Source organism: Candoia aspera, chromosome 10 (assembly GCF_035149785.1).
Source record: "Candoia aspera isolate rCanAsp1 chromosome 10, rCanAsp1.hap2, whole genome shotgun sequence".
Taxonomy (NCBI): Eukaryota; Metazoa; Chordata; class Lepidosauria; order Squamata; family Boidae; genus Candoia; species Candoia aspera.
Genome location: NC_086162.1, coordinates 20,998,455 through 21,020,351, shown reverse-complemented (window position 1 = coordinate 21,020,351; position 21,897 = coordinate 20,998,455). Strand labels below are relative to the sequence as shown.

Genomic DNA, 21,897 nt, shown 5'->3' with positions numbered 1-21,897 from the left:
CGGCATGTTTTGCAAAGAGGGTCACTAAGAACAAGGCTGGTGTAGTAATGGCTCCTCAACGGTCCATGACGGTTGATAGAGGAAACTCCCTACTTGGAGTGGCCATGTCTCCTGCTCCCCTCATATGCCTTATGTTCATCAGCCAGATATACAGAAATGAAAGAGAGAGAGATAGAGACAGAGATAGAAAGAGGGAGAGAGATGCATGCCATAGTGCACAGTGTTGTAGGACTATTGATAGCTGGAACATTGAAGTCCAGAGGTGGGAAGGAAGGAAGGAAGGAAGGAAGGAAGGAAGGAAGGAAGGAAGGAAGGAAGGAAGGAAGGGCTGTTCTGTGCAAGCAAGTACCTTGTGCCCAAGCCAAAATGGATATAGCAGGTAGAGACCAGTATCTAGATGAGAGGAAATGCCATAATGTGCTTCATTTGGTTCTGGCTTCACAACCACTTTAACTTTTAGTTAATTAGCAGGAAAAGGACTGTCAGTGTTTCAGAGAAAGGCCTGTCAGACACAATGTTTATTATGGTTTTAATGAAAGATTACAAAGCTGAAAAAGGGATATTCTATATGAAAAACATATATTCTACTTTTTGCTTATAGATCCTCCTCTATTTTTTTTTCCAAACTAACTGAATATATTTTAATGTCAGAGTTTGGGGAAATCCTTTTAATGAATTGATTAGATATAATGATTGAAACAAATTAAAACATTAAAAGAATCAAATGGTATTTCCAAAAAACATTATTTCTCAAAGGTAAAATCAAAACATCTTGGGGGTTGAATTGCAACTGAACCCTCCAAATGAGCCACTTCCTTAATTCTTTGGGACTCAGATGCTCTTTCAATATAGGAAACCAGGATCCTGACACAGGATCAATAAAGGATGTTGGTCAGCTGGATTCCAATAAGACCAGACAGAAGGAGGGTAACCGGGAAGCTTCCTTGAACTGATCACAAAGTACCTGTAGCTGGCTGTACGCTGATTCCAGAAATTTGAACCTCGGTGGTTTGACTAATAGGTATACCATGACTGAGAGGAATCTGGTTTGCTGTGAGCGTAGTACAACCTCTAGCATAGAAGGGTTTTTTCATAGTACCTAGAAAAGATAAAAAAGAGGACAAGTAGCCTCAACTAATTGCTGCTAATGCAAAGGAAAAGGTAGAGACGCTTCAAGTCTTAGTGACTCCATGGACACGTTGATGTAGTTTTCAGACAAGCACCACAGAAGTGGTTTCCCATTGCCTTGTGCCAAGAGGTGTTTCTGGCTTTCCAGTGGAGCTCATCCAAAGGCCAGCCAGGTCCAACCTTGCTGAGCTTTCCAGGATTACTTGTCTGTTTGTGTGTGTGTTATGTGAACCTAGCCAGACACTTCCTCATTCCGAGTATTTTGGTTTCAGTTTTACCTTCAGTAAATGTCCCAGTAATGTTCACGCACTGCTTCTCTGACTCAGGACATTTGACCAATGCGGCATCACAGTAGGTGGAGAAAGCAAAACACGCGGGGCAAGCCAAATTGCTGTCTTTGCTGTCCGCGGCAGGTACTGTGGACAAGGAGATAAGCATGAGAAAAAGCTGAATCAGCAATCTTGTAACTAAAAAAAAGTACATTCTTTCCAAAAACAAGAAACATTTCCTGGGAAATCAAGATGACCCCTCCTCCTGGTTTAAGGAAGCCCATTAAAAGAAGCAGGCCTTGGGGGCCAGAATGGTGGGACCTGTTCCCTCTAGCAGTAGGAGTTGTTGTTTGCTTCTGGGCATGACATTTTCCCTACTGCATCTTTCTATGTATTGCTCTTTTTCCGCCGTGTGCTTGCTGCTCTTTTATTAATATGTATTGTCTGTGTAATGAAGAGGAAATTCCAAGAGTAATGGATTCATTGACAGTACAGGTAGTCCTCCCTTAACAACCATTTGCTTAGTGATGGTTCGGACATATGATGGTGCTGAAAAAACTGACTTGTGAGCACTCCTCACACTGATGACCGTTGCAGCGTCCCTGCAGTCATGTGATCGTGATTTGGGTTCTTGGCAACCAGTTTGCATTTGTGACCGTCACAGCATCCTGTAGTCACGTGACCACCATTTTCTACCAGCCGGCTTCTAACAAGCAAAAACAATGGGGAACCATGTGATTCGCTTAATGACCATGTGCTTTGCATAATGCCTGTGGTGATTTGTTTAATGACCGCCACAAAAAAGCTCGTAAAATTGGGTCGGATTTGCTTACTAACTGCTTCTCAGCTGCATAACTTTGGACATCCTTTCAAGGGCAGCTGTCATGAGTAAGGATGGTGAGCAGGGGGCTCCCATCCAGGCTGTAAAGTGCATGCGTAGCACTGAGGAATTAGGTAGCCATTCCAAGAGACACAGATCGGGCTCGCCTTAACCTTTGGGGTTTATATGTCTGGGTTTTTCCCACGCTTCTTCAGTTTGTTAGGATTTCTGTTATGTAGCAGTAATAAAACACTAGAGACCTGTTCCTTGTCTCAGCGTGGTTCCTGGCTGTTAGGACAGCAGCAAAGATTTCAATACTGGGTAAAACTCTGCAACACTGTTGGAAGCCTTGAAGGACCAGGCTGAGGACAGATAATCATGCAGAAAACCTATCTATGTGGTCACTAGGAGTTGTCACTGATTTGATCACACATAATCAAAATTCAGGAGCAAATTATTAAGCCATTGGCTTGTGAGCATTTAGAACACAACACATTGCTTGGCAGAGGCCAATATGGGTTTATCAAGAATAAATCACAGCAAACCAGCCCAAGAAACTGACATTCCGGTCCCAATTCTGGTAGTTCAGCAAGGACTACCTGTACAATTCAAGAGAAAAAGCTTCCTCTGGAGGACTTTAGAAACTCTGGTCCATAAGTTCTTGTTACTGTCTTCCAAACATCCCTAATGCCCAATTAAGCCTTGTTGGATGAAGTTTCCCTCTGAATTCTGAGACTGACTTTTGGGCTTCTGGCTTTGTGCGATGCCTCTTCTCTTTCTTAAGCCTTCTATCAGAGTTTTTCTCTGACTGATAACTCTCTTGGGAGTCACTGGGTTTCTCTACTCCTGACTTGGTTCATCATCCAAACAAACCCTAAACAAAATCCAGGCTTCAAGCCAAATGTTGAAAGTACAGATCAGTCTTAGAAATTTTCTGTCCAGTTTTATGCAACACACTGAACGATTTCAGGGGTGGAAATACTGTGACATGTGATCTTGCTCATCTGGGTCACAGGAAAGTTGGGAGTGCAAAACAGTGTGTTTGTGTGTGGGGGGGGGAGTGTAAATGTGAATCAACAAACCCATTCAGCCTTGAGGCAGTAGCGAAGTCCTGTCTGGTCTGTTTTTCACAAAAACCATGATGGTGTGGTGGCATGGCTGAAAAATCTCCATTGCAGAACCGACAGCCATGTTTTGGTAACCAAAAGTGTAAGATCGAGGCCCGGAAGTTTTCAATATGACACCTTGAACTTTTTAAATATTATTTTTCATTGTAACACCTTAAATAGCAACCAAACCTTTACCACCCCCACCTTAGGGGGTTTCTTTCATTTCCCCTTCATTAAGAAGGATGCCTCTTAGTCCTACTGAGGCCTTCTTGAAAAAATAAAAATGCTGAATGGCCACAGCCGGGGGCTTAGCTTGGAAGCCCAGAAAAAGCAAACAGCAAGTCAGAATTCTGTGTAGTATGTGGAGACTTGGAGGGTTAATAAGAATATTTGTTAGTTTGCCTTGAGATAAAAGGGTCTTCAGTGACTAGACAACCCCCACAGAAGCCACTCTCTGAATGGGGAAACCACAGAGGCTGTTTTATGGAAGCACCCCACAGATTCTCAGTATTCCAGGGGTGCTCAACACCACCACGATATTGGGGTCCCAGGCCTTAGCTGACCTGCTGAATTGCTATTGCGTGAACTGCAGTCCATGCCTGACCCACATACCTTCAGCAGGAGAATTGCAGTTGTCTGCGTCACAGCATTTGGTAGCTGTCCTGAAATATTTGCCTTCTCCAAATGTGAATTTTATGTTGCTTTCTGTGCATGATGGAAGGCAGCTTTGTAAGCTGTATTGTTTCCCCAAGTCACCTATTGTAAAGGAAGCAATAGATTAATTCCAGTAATGTACTGTCGAAGCATCAGGTTTACCTGCTTTGGGAAAATAATCATGGAGCTAAAATCTCTCTGCACTTAGGAGAGAGAGAGAAAAAAATTGGTTCATCTCCCATCTGTAGTTGGGGCCCCAGAGAGAGGAGGAGACCTTCTCTACCCAACCCTGGTTTATACAGATGCTGTTTCACCTCCCACCATTGCAACCGCTGTCTGCCTCCTCTGGTTGCACCTCCCCACTCTCCCTCCCTTCTTTCCCACTCAACCTTCTTTTCACACCCTTCGGCCCTCTTTCTGCAAGTAGATAAGTCATTCCCCATCTTGGGTCTCAGAGCCTGTTCCAGGCTCTTCCAACCCTTGTTGTGACCAAATAACAGTAAGCAGGGCAGACTTTAGAGCAGGATAGCTTTGGGATGGTAGGAAGGTATGATAAGTCAATCATGGCGAAATGGCCTTCGCTGGGTTAATGAGGTGTCTGTGGATGGGTGGGTGGTGTCATGGCGTGCTAATGTTGCCATACGTCTCTGCCAGTACTCAGGATGTTATACACTTTTTGAAGGAATCAGCAGGAACTCTGCAACTCCAAAATGCTGAATTTGACCCAGTTGGTTCAAACTGTAGGATGCACTCAACAGAGTATATCATCTACTCAGACAGTGAACTAATTGCTATTAGTTGACCTGGGAGACACGTTTCCCTACTTCGCCTCCCTGTACTCAATGTAACTCTTCAAAAGCAGGTAGCATGATATCTCAACCCCCCTCCCCCCCAAAGCCTGTCCTCTCATCCTCATATCTCATGGAACGTTGCAGGCTGGGCAGTTAATCCAAAAGACCAACTTTTTGTTTTAAATTCCACTCAAAATGTGATATCCTTTTCTAGTAGGAAATGTGGGCTACATTTGAGTTGGATGGATGTTGTATTAAGTCTTGTACGGTAATGCCTCACAGGGAGTGGGGAGTCCTGGAGGAGGACTAGCCCTACCGGTAAGCCCAGGTTTGCATCTTGGTCAAACATATCATACCCTGAAGGATGGTGGCTAGATATTATAGTTTTTTTAAAAAAAAATCTGTTAAAATCATGTCTGATTCTAGGAGACTGTCTGGACAAGTCCCTGCAGTTTTCTTGGCAGGGTTTTTCAGAAGTGTTTGCCATTGTCTCATTTCTAGGGCTGAAAGAGAGTGACTGGCCCAAGGTCACCCAGCTGGCTTTATGCCTAAGGCGGGTCTGGAACTCACGGTCTCCCGGTTTCTAGAATAATGTCTTGAGCACCAAACTGGGTCTCTACCAATTATAATACCAATACACAAAAAGGATAATAAGAAAAATCTGCCCTATTATAGGCCCATTAGTCCTCTGCGAGTGTTGAGCAAATTATATGCCAAGCCCCTAAACTGTACGCTTCAAGACTGGAAGGAAATTGGCTCTGAGCGAGGAGGATTCGGAGAGGGGTCATCAACAATAGGTCATATTCTTGTATTGCACTGCTTCATGCAGACGTATGTTCAGAAAATGATGTCCTCCAAGGACATGGCTTCCTAGACTGCATATTTGCCTTTGCCTAGAACTATTTTATGGGAGAAACTGAAAAATGTAAGAATTGAAAGGTGCCTCCTTTTTTTTTTATTCAGAATTTCAAGGCCACCTTAAAAGTGAGATGGAAGCCACAAAGTATCTTCTCTAACAGGATCCATATAGAGAGGGGAGTCTGCCAAGGATGTATTTTCATTCCAGCTCTGCTCAAGCGATAGATCAACCGTGTGTTAGAAATCCTGAACAGCCCAGCCTCCCATGCTCCTGAAACGGAAGGCCATAAGATCCCAAAACTTTATGTGGATGATGCTGAAAAGGCACTAAGATCTGTACTTCACTACATTGATAAAATGGGTTGATTTCAGCTTTGAAAACTCAATGTCTTTATATCTCTAAACGGATACTAAAAAAAGCCAAACACCAAGTTAGATTATATAGGTTATGGAGGAGAATAGGATGGAACAGGTTAACACTTTAAATCTCTTCGGATTGCTTTCCATTACAAAGAAATTGGGAATGTAATGCAGAGCGTGACTTTGGCTTCCAGCTCCCCTCAAGGTCATCAGCCATGCTGAAGGGCATCTTTTTAAACTAAAGGTGGAGAACTAATACCTACAACAATATCTTTCTGAAGATAAAGCCCCGGCCCAAATCCTTTATGCTGCATAAATGCAACCCTATGTCAAGAAGGATGCATTAGAGCCAGGACCAAAGACGTTTTTGAGATCCACACCTGCTGCCCCTAGGGGGGTAGCAAATGCCACAATTAGATGAGAAACAAGGATGTCTAAAACTGAGGAATGAGCTTGGACGTTGATAGTCAATTACTGGATGAAGACCCAGTTTTTCAAAACAGCTTCATTGCCTTTCACTTTTACTGACAATTACTCTTCCAACTGGAAAATGGCAGTAGTACCATTACTTGGGTTATCAGAGACATTTTTACGAACAAGTGAAACAAACACCGAAATAGAAATTGATATGGAGCATCAAGGTGAGGTCAACAGGTTTGCACAGAACTACAGGCCTTGGATTGCAAAGGATAATTGGGAATCTGCAAAGTATTAACATAGGCTTACCTTCCTAAAAAGGTAAGAAACATTTCTTAAGGCCAAACACAACATCCTTCCCTTTGTGCTTCTCCAGAGTAGATACTCTACCCATACCCCATCACGGATACAGGATGATAGAAAGACCCTGCCACTTGCTGTTCTATTGTAACTTCCATAAGGACAGTCAAAATAATTGTATCTTATTCTTATTGTATCCATACCTAGGATACAATACCCAGGAAAAATGAATAACTAATATATGAACCCCCTTCCTGCAGTTAGAAAAACTTTTATTAGCTGTACAGTAGCTAAATGTTATGTGGCCACAATAAAAATAAAGCAACAGCTGATGCAAGGCTGAACAACGTGGTTTTTCCTTTTAAAATAAGTTTATATGTAAACTGCTGGTCATTGATCAAAATAAATAAAGAATTGTTGTGCTTCAATGGCTGAGGAGCAGGTGTGACTAAGCTGGGTCATGATATGTCTGATAGGGGTAAGATGTCACGGGAACAAGATTATCTCTTTTCCTGGAACAGTACTATAAAGAGTCTGTGATATTTTGTTAGAAACACAGTGATGCTAGGGATATATTTGTCGGTTTAGCCAGCAGATTGAAAAGAAATGCTGGTTTACTGATGTAAGAGTGAAGCAGTTGCTGCAACTTTAATCCAGCTTGGGGTGAAATCGCTTTCAAAATAATGCCGTGGGCAGGTCAAAAGATTATCTCTCCATTTGAGAATGGACTGTATTACAGATAAAAAAGGCACTTATTTCAGTTCCTGGGCCCCTTCCTCTTAACTTTTCCACACCTCCTGCTTTTTGCAAATCCATGCATCCATAGCAGGCCTCATTCTTCTCTCCGGTTCCCCACTCCTAAAGGCCTCTTAACATTTTGTATGCCATATTTAACCAGTTTGAGAAATACAAAAGCTACTGGAACGTGTTCCCAGAGGCATATGCACTTACCAATGGTATTTTCTTGATTTTGTGAGTAGCATTTGGTCCCGATACAAGTCTTAGATTGTGTTGTAGAGTCATGACAGGTCAAGACCTTTTCTGAAGAGAAGAAGACGGAATAAAAAATATTAGGTTTTTTTCCTTTCCTGAAAAGAATTCTGTCCTTAGAATTCCTCTGAGATGGTATATATTCTTTCTTGCAAATAACCATGGAAGAACAGCTGCACCCACCAGACATGCCAGCTAAATACAACCTGTAGAGATCATGGCATGCTATGATTCATGCTCTGGCTTTTGTTGTTGTGGAGTTTTGGAGTTTGGGGCAAATGAGCTTTATCTTTGGAATAAGGAGGGACTGAAAGCTGCGAAGGATTCATGTGTAGAAGGAAAGGAGTTCAGCAAAAGGCCTAGAGGTGCTCAAGAAGAACAGCTTTTCCTCCCTGGGTGAATGAGGCAGAGAAGCACCAGGCAATCTTAACTTAGAATCAGCAGGAACACGACATATCTGCCTGCCACGGCTGACCCAGCCAGCCACTCTCTGGGACAGGGTTTCTCAGACAGGGTTCCCTGGCACCCTCAGGTTCCGCAAGAGTTCACTAGGGGTTCCCTGGGAGGTCACGATTTATTTAAAAATAATTTCAAATTTGGGCAAATTCACATTAAAGAGGTAAGATTTATTCTTTATTTTTAGTATAAGAAGACTGTTAGTGCATATCTACAGGCCTACCCATGAAACGAATATAATAATTTTGTAACTTCTGGTCTATATTTGAGCATGAAAGTGCAGGGGTTCCCCGAGGCCTGAGAAATATTTCACGGGTTCCTCCAGGGTCAAAAAGTTGAGAAAGGCTGCTCTGGGAAAAATATTTAACACCAGGTGCCACTGGCATTCAACCATGGATGCCCTGCTCAAACAGGGAACTTCACCTTTGATGGACTTCCAACTGTTGCAAAGTGGGCTGGGATATTTAATATTCTAAAAAGGGTTCTGAAAAAAACACCCCCTCAGACAGAGTCAGGGAAGGCTCACCCACCCCTTTTGCATATGATTTCCCCCCTACGAAAAATAAACGATACCAAGTCATGAAGTTGCAAGAGCAGCTTACTTTTGCAGGAGTGAGGAGGGCAGGAGTTGGCTCTTGACCTGTGTCTCTTTGCCAGAAGTAGGAAGGAACAGATCACCTTCTGCTAACTTTCTTGGCCTTATTCATAGGATGGAGCTGCCCACAGAATGGGTTGGGGCCAAAAAGGCACTACTGGAGCTACCTTATTATTTTCACACAAGACTACCTCTGCCCAGATCGGCATGTTTTGCAAAGAGGGTCACTAAGAACAAGCCGGGTGTCGTAATGGCTCCTCAGTGGTCCATGAAGGTTGATAGAGGAAACTCCCTACTTGGAGTGGCCATGTCTCCTGCTCCCCTCATATGCCTTATGTTCATCAGCCAGATATACAGAAATGAAAGAGAGAGAGAGAGAGACAGAGATAGAAAGAGGGAGAGAGATGCATGCCATAGTGCATAGTGTTGTCGGACTATTGATAGCTGGAACATTGAAGTCCAGAGGTGGGAAGGAAGGAAGGAAGGAAGGAAGGAAGGAAGGAAGGAAGGAAGGAAGGAAGGAAGGAAGGAAGGAAGGAAGGAAGGAAGGAAGGAAGGGCTGTTCTGTGCAAGCAAGTACCTTGTGCCCAAGCCAAAATGGATATAGCAGGTAGAGACCAGTATCTAGATGAGAGGAAATGCCATAATGTGCTTCATTTGGTTCTGGCTTCACAACCACTTTAACTTTTAGTTAAGTAGCAGGAAAAGGACTGTCAGTGTTTCAGAGAAAGGCCTGTCTGACACAATGTTTATTATGGTTTTAATGAAAGATTACAAAGCTGAAGAAGGGATATTCTATATGAAAAACATATATTCTACTTTTTGCTTATAGATCCTCCTCTATTTTTTTTCCAAACTAACTGAATACATTTTAATGTCAGAGTTTGGGGAAATCCTTTTAATGAATTGATTAGATTTAATGATTGAAACAAATTAAAACATTAAAAAAATCAAATGGTATTTCCAAAAAACATTATTTCTCAAAGGTAAAATCAAAACATCTTTGGGGTTAAATTGCAACTGAACCCTCCAAATGAGCCACTTCCTTAATTAGTTGGGACTCAGATGCTCTTTCAATATAGGAAAGCAGGATCCTGACACAGGATCAATAAAGGATGTTGGTCAGCTGGATTCCAATAAGACCAGACAGAAGGAGGGTAACCGGGAAGCTTCCTTGAACTGATCACAAAGTACCTGTAGCTGGCTGTACGCTGATTCCAGAAATTTGAACCTCGGTGGTTTGACTAATAGGTATACCATGACTGAGAGGAATCTGGTTTGCTGTGACTGTAGTACAACCTCTAGCATAGAAGGGTTTTTTCATAGTACCTAGAAAAGATAAAAAAGAGGACAAGTAGCCTCAACTAATTGCTGCTAATGCAAAGGAAAAGGTAGAGACGCTTCAAGTCTTAGTGACTCCATGGACACGTTGATGTAGTTTTCAGAGCAGCACCACAGAAGTGGTTTCCCATTGCCTTGTGCCAAGAGGTGTTTCTGGCTTTCCAGTGGAGCTCATCCAAAGGCCAGCCAGGTCCAACCTTGCTGAGCTTTCCAGGATTACTTGTGTGTTTGTGTGTTTGTGTGTGTGTGTGTTATGTGAACCTAGCCAGACACTTCCTCATTCCGAGTATTTTGGTTTCAGTTTTACCTTCAGTAAATGTCCCAGTAATGTTCACGCACTGCTTCTCTGACTCAGGACATTTGACCAATGCGGCATCACAGTAGGTGGAGAAAGCAAAACACGCGGGGCAAGCCAAATTGCTGTCTTTGCTGTCCGCGGCAGGTACTGTGGACAAGGAGATAAGCATGAGAAAAAGCTGAATCAGCAATCTTGTAACTAAAAAAAAGTACATTCTTTCCAAAAACAAGAAACATTTCCTGGGAAATCAAGATGACCCCTCCTCCTGGATTTTAGGAAGCCCATTAAAAGAAGCAGGCCTTGGGGGCCAGAATGGTGGGACCTGTTCCCTCTAGCAGTAGGAGTTGTTGTTTGCTTCTGGGCATGACATTTTCCCTACTGCATCTTTCTATGTATTGCTCTTTTTCCGCCGTGTGCTTGCTGCTCTTTTATTAATATGTATTGTCTGCGTAATGAAGAGGGAATTCCAAGAGTAATGGATTCATTGACAGTACAGGTAGTCCCCCCTTAACAACCATTTGCTTAGTGATGGTTCGGACATATGATGGTGCTGAAAAAACTGACTTGTGAGCACTCCTCACACTTATGACCGTTGCAGCGTCCCTGCAGTCATGTGATCGTGATTTGGGTTCTTGGCAACCAGTTTGCATTTGTGACCGTCACAGCATCCTGTAGTCACGTGACCACCATTTTCTACCAGCCGGCTTCTAACAAGCAAAAACAATGGGGAACCATGTGATTCGCTTAATGACCATGTGCTTTGCATAATGCCTGTGGTGATTTGTTTAATGACCGCCACAAAAAAGCTCGTAAAATTGGGTCGGATTCGCTTACTAACTGCTTCTCAGCTGCATAACTTTGGACATCCTTTCAAGGGCAGCAAAGATTTCAATACTGGGTAAAACTCTGCAACACTGTTGGAAGCCTTGAAGGACCAGGCTGAGGACAGATAATCATGCAGAAAACCTATCTATGTGGTCACTAGGAGTTGTCACTGATTTGATCACACATAATCAAAATTCAGGAGCAAATTATTAAGCCATTGGCTTGTGAGCATTTAGAACACAACACATTGCTTGGCAGAGGCCAATATGGGTTTATCAAGAATAAATCACAGCAAACCAGCCCAAGAAACTGACATTCCGGTCCCAATTCTGGTAGTTCAGCAAGGACTACCTGTACAATTCAAGAGAAAAAGCTTCTTCTGGAGGACTTTAGAAACTCTGGTCCATAAGTTCTTGTTACTGTCTTCCAAACATCCCTAATGCCCAATTAAGCCTTGTTGGATGAAGTTTCCCTCTGAATTCCGAGACTGACTTTTGGGCTTCTGGCTTTGTGCGATGCCTCCTCTCTTTCTTAAGCCTTCTATCAGAGTTTTTCTCTGACTGATAACTCTCTTGGGAGTCACTGGGTTTCTCTACTCCTGACCTGGTTCATCATCCAAACAAACCCTAAACAAGATCCAGGCTTCAAGCCAAATGTTGAAAGTACAGATCAGTCTTAGAAATTTTCTGTCCAGTTTTATGCAACACACTGAACGATTTCAGGGGTGGAAATCGTGTGATGTGTGATCTTGCTCCTCTGGCTCTCAAGAAAGATGGGAATCCAAAACAGTGTGTTTGTGTGTGTGCGGGGGGAGTGTAAATGTGAATCAACAAACCCATTCAGCCTTGAGGCAGTAGCGAAGTCCTGTCTGGTCTGTTTTTCACAAAAACCATGATGGTGTGGTGGCATGGCTGAAAAATCTCCATTGCAGAACCGACAGCCATGTTTTGGTAACCAAAAGTGTAAGATTGAGACCCTGAAGTTTTCAATATGACACCTTGAACTTTTTAAATATTATTTTTCATTGTAACACCTTAAATAGCAACCAAACCTTTACCACCCCCACCTTAGGGGGTGTCTTTCATTTCCCCTTCATTAAGAAGGATGCCTCTTAGTCCTACTGAGGCCTTCTTGAAAAAATAAAAATGCTGAATGGCCACAGCCGGGGGCTTAGCTTGGAAGCCCAGAAAAAGCAAACAGCAAGTCAGAATTCTGTGTAGTATGTGGAGACTTGAGGGGTCAATAGGAATATTTGTGAGTTTGCCTTGTGATAAAAGGTTCCTCAGTGATTAGACGCATCCCCCACAGAAGCCACTCTCTGAATGGGGAAACCACAGAGGCTGTTTTATGGAAGCATCCCGCAGATTCTCAGTATTCCAGGGGTGCTCAACACCACCACGATATTGGGGTCCCAGGCCTTAGCTCACCTGCTGAATTGCTATTGCATGAACCGCAGTCCATGCCTGACCCACATACCTTCGACAGGAGAATTGCAGTTGTCTGCGTCACAGCATTTGGTAGCTGTCCTGAAATATTTGCCTGCTCCAAATGTGAATTTTATGTTGCTTTCTGTGCATGATGGAAGGCAGCTTTGTAAGCTGTATTGTTTCCCCAAGTCACCTATTGTAAAGGAAGCAATAGATTAATTCCAGTAATGTACTGTCGAAGCATCAGGTTTACCTGCTTTGGGAAAATAATCATGGAGCTAAAATCTCTCTGCACTTAGGAGAGAGAGAGAAAAAAATTGGTTCATCTCCCATCTGTAGTTGGGGCCCCAGAGAGAGGAGGAGACCTTCTCTACCCAACCCTGGTTTATACAGATGCTGTTTCACCTCCCACCATTGCAACCGCTGTCTGCCTCCTCTGGTTGCACCTCCCCACTCTCGCTCCCTTCTTTCCCACTCAACCTTCTTTTCACACTCTTCGGCCCTCTTTCTGCAAGTAGATAAGTCATTCCCCATCTCGGGTCTCAGAGCCTGTTCCAGGCTCTTCCAACCCTTGTTGTGACCAAGTAACAGTAAGCAGGGCAGACTTTAGAGCAGGATAGCTTTGGGATGGTAGGAAGGTATGATAAGTCAATCATGGCGAAATGGCCTTCCTTGGGTTAATGAGGTGTCTGTGGGTGGGTGGGTGGTGTCATGGCGTGCTAATGTTGCCATACGTCTCTGCCAGTACTCAGGATGTTATACACTTTTTGAAGGAATCAGCAGGAACTCTGCAACTCCAAAATGCTGAATTTGACCCAGTTGGTTCAAACTGTAGGATGCACTCAACAGAGTATATCATCTACTCAGACAGTGAACTAATTGCTATTAGTTGACCTGGGAGACACGTTTCCCTACTTCGCCTCACTGTACTCAATGTAACTCTTCAAAAGCAGGTAGCATGATATCTCAACCCCCCTCCCCCCCAAAGCCTGCTCTCTCATCCTCATCTCATGGAACGTTGCAGGCTGGGCAGTTAATCCAAAAGACCAACTTTTTGTTTTAAATTCCACTCAAAATGTGATATCCTTTTCTAGTAGGAAATGTGGGCTACATTTGAGTTGGATGGATGTTGTATTAAGTCTTGTACGGTAATGCCTCACAGGGAGTGGGGAGTCCTGGAGGAGGACTAGCCCTACCGGTAAGCCCAGGTTTGCATCTTGGTCAAACATATCATACCCTGAAGGATGGTGGCTAGATATTATAGTTTTTTTAAAAAAAAATCTGTTAAAATCATGTCTGATTCTAGGAGACTGTCTGGACAAGTCCCTGCAGTTTTCTTGGCAGGGTTTTTCAGAAGTGTTTGCCATTGTCTCATTTCTAGGGCTGAAAGAGAGTGACTGGCCCAAGGTCACCCAGCTGGCTTTATGCCTAAGGCGGGTCTGGAACTCACGGTCTCCCGGTTTCTAGAATAATGTCTTGAGCACCAAACTGGGTCTCTACCAATTATAATACCAATACACAAAAAGGATAATAAGAAAAATCTGCCCTATTATAGGCCCATTAGTCCTCTGCGAGTGTTGAGCAAATTATATGCCAAGCCCCTAAACTGTACGCTTCAAGACTGGAAGGAAATTGGCTCTGAGCGAGGAGGATTCGGAGAGGGGTCATCAACAATAGGTCATATTCTTGTATTGCACTGTTTCATGCAGACGTATGTTCAGAAAATGATGTCCTCCAAGAACATGGCTTCCTAGACTGCATATTTGCCTTTGCCTAGAACTATTTTATGGGAGAAACTGAAAAATGTAAGAATTGAAAGGTGCCTCCTTTTTTTTTTATTCAGAGCTTCAAGGCCACCTTAAAAGCGAGATGGAACCCACAAAGTATCTTCTCTGACAGGATCCATATAGAGAGGGGAGTCTGCCAAGGATGTATTTTCATTCCAGCTCTGCTCAAGCGATAGATCAACCGTGTGTTAGAAATCCTGAACAGCCCAGCCTCCCATGCTCCTAAAACGGAAGGCCATAAGATCCCAAAACTTTATGTGGATGATGCTGAAAAGGCACTAAGATCTGTAGTTCACTACATTGATAAAATGGTTGATTTCAGCTTTGAAAACTCAATGTCTTTATATCTCTAAACGGATGCTAAAAAAAGCCAAACACCAAGTTAGATTATATAGGTTATGGAGGAGAATAGGATGGAACAGGTTAACACTTTAAATCTCTTCGGATTGCTTTCCATTACAAAGAAATTGGGAATGTAATGCAGAGCGTGACTTTGTCTTCCAGCTCCCCTCAAGATTATCAGCCATCCTGAAGGGCGTCTTTTTAAACTAAAGGTGGAGAACTAATACCTACAACAATATCTTTCTGAAGATAAAGCCCTGGCCCAGATCCTTTATGGAGCATAAATGCAACCCTATGTCAAGAAGGATGCATTAGAGCCAGGACCAAAGACGTTTTTGAGATCCACACCTGCTGCCCCTAGGGGGGTAGCAAGTGCCACGATTAGATGAGAAACAAGGATGTCTAAACCTGAGGAATGAGCTTGGACGTTGATAGTCAATTACTGGATGAAGACCCAGTTTTTCTCAACAGCTTCATTGCCTTTCACTTTTACTGACAATTACTCTTCCAACTGGAAAATGGCAGTAGAACCATAACTAGCATCACTTGGGTTATCAGAGACATTTTTAATGCCTCTGGGATATGAACAGGCGAAACAAACACCGAAATAGGAATTGATACGGAGCATCAAGGTGAGGTCAACAGGTTTGCACAGAACTACAGGCCTTGGATTGCAAAGGATAATTGGGAATCTGCAAAGTATTAACATAGGCTTACCTTCCTAAGAAGGTAAGGAACATTTGCTAAGGCCAAACACAACATCCTTCCCTTTGTGCTTCTCCAGAGTAGATACTCCACCCATACCCCATCACGGATACAGGATGATAGAAAGACCCTGCCACTTGCTGTTCTATTGTAACTTCCATAAGGACAGTCAAAATAATTGTATCTTATTCTTATTGTAGCCATACCTGGGATACAATACCCAGGAAAAATGAATAACTAATATATGAACCCCCTTCCTGCAGTTAGAAAAACTTTTATTAGCTGTACAGTAGCTAAATGTTCTGTGGCCACAATAAAAATAAAGCAACAGCTGATGCAAGGCTGAACAACGTGGTTTTTCCTTTTAAAATAGGTTTAGATGTAAACCTCTGGTCATTGATCAAAATAAATAAAGAATTGTTGTGCTTCAATGGCTGAGGAGCAGGTGTGACTAAGCTGGGTCATGATATGTCTGATAGGGGTAAGATGTCACAGAAACAGGGTATCTCTTTTCCTGGAACAGCACTGTAAAGAGTCTGTGATATTTTGTTAGAAACACAGTGATGCTAGGGATATATTTGTCGGTTTAGCCAGCAGATTGAAAAGAAATGCTGGTTTACTGATGTAAGACTGAAGCAGTTGCTGCAACTTTAATCCAGCTTGGGGTGAAATCGCTTTCAAAATAATGCCGTGGGCAGGTCAAAAGATTATCTCTCCATTTGGGAATGGACTGTATTACAGATAAAAAAGGCACTTATTTCAGTTCCTGGGCCCCTTCCTCTTAACCTTACCACACCTCCTGCTTTTTGCAAATCCACGCATCCATAGCAGGCCTCATTCTTCTCTCCGGTTCCCCACTCCTAAAGGCCTCTTAACATTTTGTATGCCATATTTAACCAGTCTGAGAAATACAAAAGCTACTGGAACGTGTTCCCAGAGGCATATGCACTTACCAATGGTATTTTCTTGGTTTTGTGAGTAGCATTTGGTCCCGATACAAGTCTTAGATTGTGTTGTAGAGTCATGACAGGTCAAGACCTTTTCTGAAGAGAAGAAGAAGAAATAAAAAATATTAGGTTTTTTTCCTTTCCTGAAAAGAATTCTGTCCTTAGAATTCCTCTGAGATGGTATATATTCTTTCTTGCAAATAACCATGGAAGAACAGCTGCACCCACCAGACATGCCAGCTAAATAAAACCTGTAGAGATCATGGCATGCTATGATTCATGCTCTGGCTTTTGTTGTTGTGGAGTTTTGGAGTTTGGGGCAAATGAGCTTTATCTTTGGAATAAGGAGGGACTGAAAGCTGCGAAGGATTCATGTGTAGAAGGAAAGGAGTTCAGCAAAAGGCCTAGATGTGCTCAAGAAGGACAGCTTTTCCTCCCTGGGTGAATGAGGCAGAGAAGCACCAGGCAATCTTAACTTAGAATCAGCAGGAACACGACATATCTGCCTGCCACGGCTGACCCAGCCAGCCACTCTCTGGGACAGGGTTTCTCAAACAGGGTTCCCTGGCACCCTCAGGTTCCGCAAGAGTTCACTAGGGGTTCCCTGGGAGGTCACGATTTATTTAAAAATAATTTCAAATTCGGGCAAATTCACATTAAAGAGGTAAGATTTATTCTTTATTTTTAGTATAAGAAGACTGTTAGTGCATATCTACAGGCCTACCCATGAAACGAATATAATAATTTTGTAACTTCTGGTCTATATTTGAGCATGAAAGTGCAGGGGTTCCCCGAGGCCTGAGAAATATTTCACGGGTTCCTCCAGGGTCAAAAAGTTGAGAAAGGCTGCTCTGGGAAAAATATTTAACACCAGGTGCCACTGGCATTCAACCATGGATGCCCTGCTCAAACAGGGAACTTCACCTTTGATGGACTTCCAACTGTTGCAAAGTGGGCTGGGATATTTAATATTCTAAAAAGGGTTCTGAAAAAAACACCACCACAGACAGAATCAGGGATGGCTCACCCACCCCTTTCCATATGATTTCCCCCCTACGAAAAATAAACGATACCAAGTCATGAAGTTGCAAGAGCAGCTTACTTTTGCAGGAGTGAGGAGGGCAGGAGTTGGCTCTTGACCTGTGTCTCTTTGCCAGAAGTAGGAAGGAACAGATCACCTTCTGCTAACTTTCTTGGCCTTATTCGTAGGATGGAGCTGCCCACAGAATGGGTTGGGGCCAAAAAGGCACTACTGGAGCTACCTTATTATTTTCACACAAGACTACCTCTGCCCAGATCGGCATGTTTTGCAAAGAGGGTCACTAAGAACAAGCCGGGTGTCGTAATGGCTCCTCAGTGGTCCATGAAGGTTGATAGAGGAAACTCCCTACTTGGAGTGGCCATGTCTCCTGCTCCCCTCATATGCCTTATGTTCATCAGCCAGATATACAGAAATGAAAGAGAGAGAGAGAGAGAGAGACAGAGATAGAAAGAGGGAGAGAGATGCATGCCATAGTGCACAGTGTTGTAGGACTATTGATAGCTGGAACGTTGATAGTCCAGAGGTGGGAAGGAAGGAAGGAAGGAAGGAAGGAAGGAAGGAAGGAAGGAAGGAAGGAAGGAAGGAAGGAAGGAAGGAAGGAAGGAAGGGCTGTTCTGGGCAAGCAAGTACCTTGTGCCCAAGCCAAAATGGATATAGCAGGTAGAGACCAGTATCTAGATGAGAGGAAATGCCATAATGTGCTTCATTTGGTTCTGGCTTCACAACCACTTTAACTTTTAGTTAATTAGCAGGAAAAGGACTGTCAGTGTTTCAGAGAAAGGCCTGTCTGACACAATGTTTATTATGGTTTTAATGAAAGATTACAAAGCTGAAAAAGGGATATTCTATATGAAAAACATATATTCTACTTTTTGCTTATAGATCCTCCTCTATTTTTTTTTCCAAACTAACTGAATATATTTTAATGTCAGAGTTTGGGGAAATCCTTTTAATGAATTGATTAGATATAATGATTGAAACAAATTAAAACATTAAAAAAATCAAATGGTATTTCCCAAAAAACATTATTTCTCAAAGGTAAAATCAAAACATCTTTGGGGTTGAATTGCAACTGAACCCTCCAAATGAGCCACTTCCTTAATTCTTTGGGACTCAGATGCTCTTTCAATATAGGAAACCAGGATCCTGACACAGGATCAATAAAGGATGTTGGTCTGCTGGATTCCAATAAGACCAGACAGAAGGAGGGTAACCGGGAAGCTTCCTTGAACTGATCACAAAGTACCTGTAGCTGGCTGTACACTGATTCCAGAAATTAGAACCCCGGAGGTTTGACTTGTATCTATATTCTGACCGAGAGGAATCTGGTTTGCTGTGAGCGTAGTACAACCTCTACCATAGAAGGGTTTTGCCACAGGACCTAGAAAAGATAAAAAAGAGGACAAGTAGCCTCAACTAATTGCTGCTAATACAAAGGAAAAGGTAGAGACGCTTCAAGTCTTAGTGACTTCATGGACACGTTGATGTAGTTTTCAGAGCAGCACCACAGAAGTGGTTTCCCATTGCCTTGTGCCAAGAGGTGTTTCTGGCTTTCCAGTGGAGCTCATCCAAAGGCCAGCCAGGTCCAACCTTGCTGAGCATTTCAGGACAATGTATATGTTCATGTGAGTGTGTGTTTGGGCACACATGTACACAGACACACAAACACATATCTTTGGATCTGCTCCCAAACAGTGGAAAATGGCAGGACACAGGATTAGCCCAGTGCAGTCACCAAGTGGTTCTTGTCCTACAAGGGACTGTCTGCAGTTAAGTCCCCATATTACTAGGCGCTTGCAAGGAACTGCAGCCAAGACAAAATTTGCAGTTCAGCTGCACAAATTGAGGAAATTAATTCTGTCTGCCAGCCAGGACTAAATGTGTTCTGTCAACCTAGCTGGACACTTCCTCACTCCAAGTATTTTGATTTCAGTTTTACCTTCAGAAAACATCCCAGTAATGTTCACGCACTGCTTCTCTGACTCAGGACATTTGACCAATGTGGCATCACAGGAGGTGGAGAAAGCAAAACACGCGGGGCAAGCCAAATTGCTCTCTTTGCTGTCTGCGGCAGGTACTGTGGACAAGGAGATAAGCATGAGAAAAAGCTGAATCAGCAATCTTGTAACTAAAAAAAAGTACATTCTTTCCAACAAGAACAAACATTTCCCTGGATATTGAAATGACCCCTCCTCCTGGTTTAAGGAAGCCCATTAAAAGAAGCAGGCCTTGGGGGCCAGAATGGTGGGACCTGTTCCCTCTAGCAGTAGGAGTTGTTGTTTGCTTCTGGGCATGACATTTTCCCTACTGCACCTTTCTATGTATTGCTCTTTTTCTGCCGTGTGCTTGCTGCTCTTTTATTAATATGTATTGTCTGCGTAATGAAGAGGGAATTCCAAGAGTAATGGATTCATTGGCAGTACAGGTAGTCCTCCCTTAACAACCATTTGCTTAGTGATGGTTCGGACATATGATGGTGCTGAAAAAACTGACTTGTGAGCACTCCTCACACTTATGACCGTTGCAGCGTCCCTGCAGTCATGTGATCGTGATTTGGGTTCTTGGCAACCAGTTTGCATTTGTGACCGTCACAGCATCCTGTAGTCACGTGACCACCATTTTCTACCTTGAGCTTTTTAAATATTATTTTTAATTTTAACACCTTAAATAGCAACCAAACCTTTACCACCACCCCTTAGGAGATGTCTTTCATTTACCCTTCATTAAGAAGGATGCCTCTTAGTCTTTCTGAGGCCTTCTTGAAAAAATAAAAATGCTGAATGGCCACAGCCGGGGGCTTACTTTGGAAGCCCAGAAAAAGCACACAGCAAGTCAGAATTCTGTGTAGTATGTGGAGACTTGGAGGGTTAATAAGAATATTTGTGAGTTTGCCTTGAGATAAAGGGGTCTTCAGTGACCAGACAACCCCCACAGAAGCCTCTCTGAATGGGGAAAACTCAGAGGCTGTTTTATGGAAGCACCCGCAGATTCTCAGTATTCCAGGGGTGCTCAACACCACCACGATATTGGGGTCCCAGGCCTTAGCTGACCTGCTGAATTGCTATTGCATGAACTGCAGTCCATGCCTGACGCACATACCTTGAGCATTAGCACTGCACTGCTCCGTTGGAGAGCATGCGATAGCTGCCCTGAAATACTTCTCTTTCCCAAATGTGAATGCCATACTGACATCTTTGCATGAACTAGAGCAGCGATTTGAGAGGTGGGGCCCCATCGGGAAACCTAGTGGAAAGGAAGCAATACGTTAATTCCAGTAATGCACTGCTGAAGCGTCAGGATTAGCTGGTTTTGGAAAATAACCAAGGGGCTAAAATATCTCTGCACTTGGGGGTAGGGGTGGGGGGGGAGAGGTTGATTGATCTCCCATCTGCAGTTGGGGCCTGGCGAGATGAGCAGACTTTCTCCCCCCAAACCCTGGTTTATACCGATGCTTTTTCGCCTCCCACCATGGCAACCTCTGTCTGCTTCCTCTGGTTGCACCTCCCCCTCCCCCGACCTTCTTCCCCACCACTGGCATCAACATTTTTTCACACTCTCGGACCCACTTTCCACAACGCAGATAAGCCATTTCCCATCTCGGGTCTCAGAGCCTGTTCCAACCCTTGTTGTGACCAAACAACAGGAAGTAGGGCAGCCTTTACAGCAGGAAAGCTTGGGGATGGTAGGAAGGTATGATAAGTCAGTCGTGGGAAATGGCCTTAGCTGGGTAAATGAGATGTCTGTGGGTGGGTGGGTGGGGTCATGGTGTATTAATATTGCCATAAAGCTCGGCCAGTACTCAGGATGTTACACACTCTTTGAAGGAATCAGCAGGAACCTTGAAATGCCAAAATGCTGAATTTGACCCAGTTGGTTCAAATTATAGGATGCACTCAACAAAGTATTTCATCTACTCAGACCAGTTAACTCACTGCAATCACTTGACCTGGGAGAGATATTTCCCCACTTCTCCTCCCTGTCGTCAAGAGGAGGAAAGGCATCTCACTGCCTGACAGAAGCAACACTCTCAAGCCAAAATTTAACACCTGAAACTCCTCAAAAGCAGGTAGCATGATATTTATGTATTTATTGTATCTATTTTTCAAATTTTGCCACTGCCCATCTCCCCCCAGAAGAGGGACTCTGGGCGAGCATACCCCCCATCAAAGCCTGTCCTCTCATCCTCATATCTCCTGGAACATTGCAGGCTGGGCAGTTAATCCAAAAGACCAACTTTTTGTTTTAAATTCCACTCAAAATGTGATATCCTTTTCTTGTAGGAAATGTGGGCTACATTTGAGTTGGATGGATGTTGTATTAAGTCTTGTACGGTAATGCCTCACAGGAAGTGGGGAGTCCTGGAGGAGGACTAGCCCTACCGGTAAGCCCAGGTTTGCATCTTGGTCAAACATATCATACCCTGAAGGAGGGGGGCT

General features: G+C 43.4%; 1 protein-coding gene and 1 long non-coding RNA gene across 2 annotated transcripts in view; both read right to left on the bottom strand.

Annotated features, from left to right (window-relative positions):
- LOC134503526 (phospholipase A2 inhibitor and Ly6/PLAUR domain-containing protein-like) overlaps window positions 1-21,897 on the bottom strand; it is a 137,591-nt gene that overhangs the window by 27,627 nt on the left and 88,067 nt on the right. The window lies entirely within an intron of this gene.
- Window positions 4,003-7,887, bottom strand: LOC134503671 (uncharacterized). Its single transcript, XR_010068571.1, has 2 exons — window positions 7,658-7,887; window positions 4,003-4,082 (listed from the first exon to the last, which is right to left on the bottom strand). It is a non-coding gene; the product is annotated as an uncharacterized LOC134503671 (long non-coding RNA).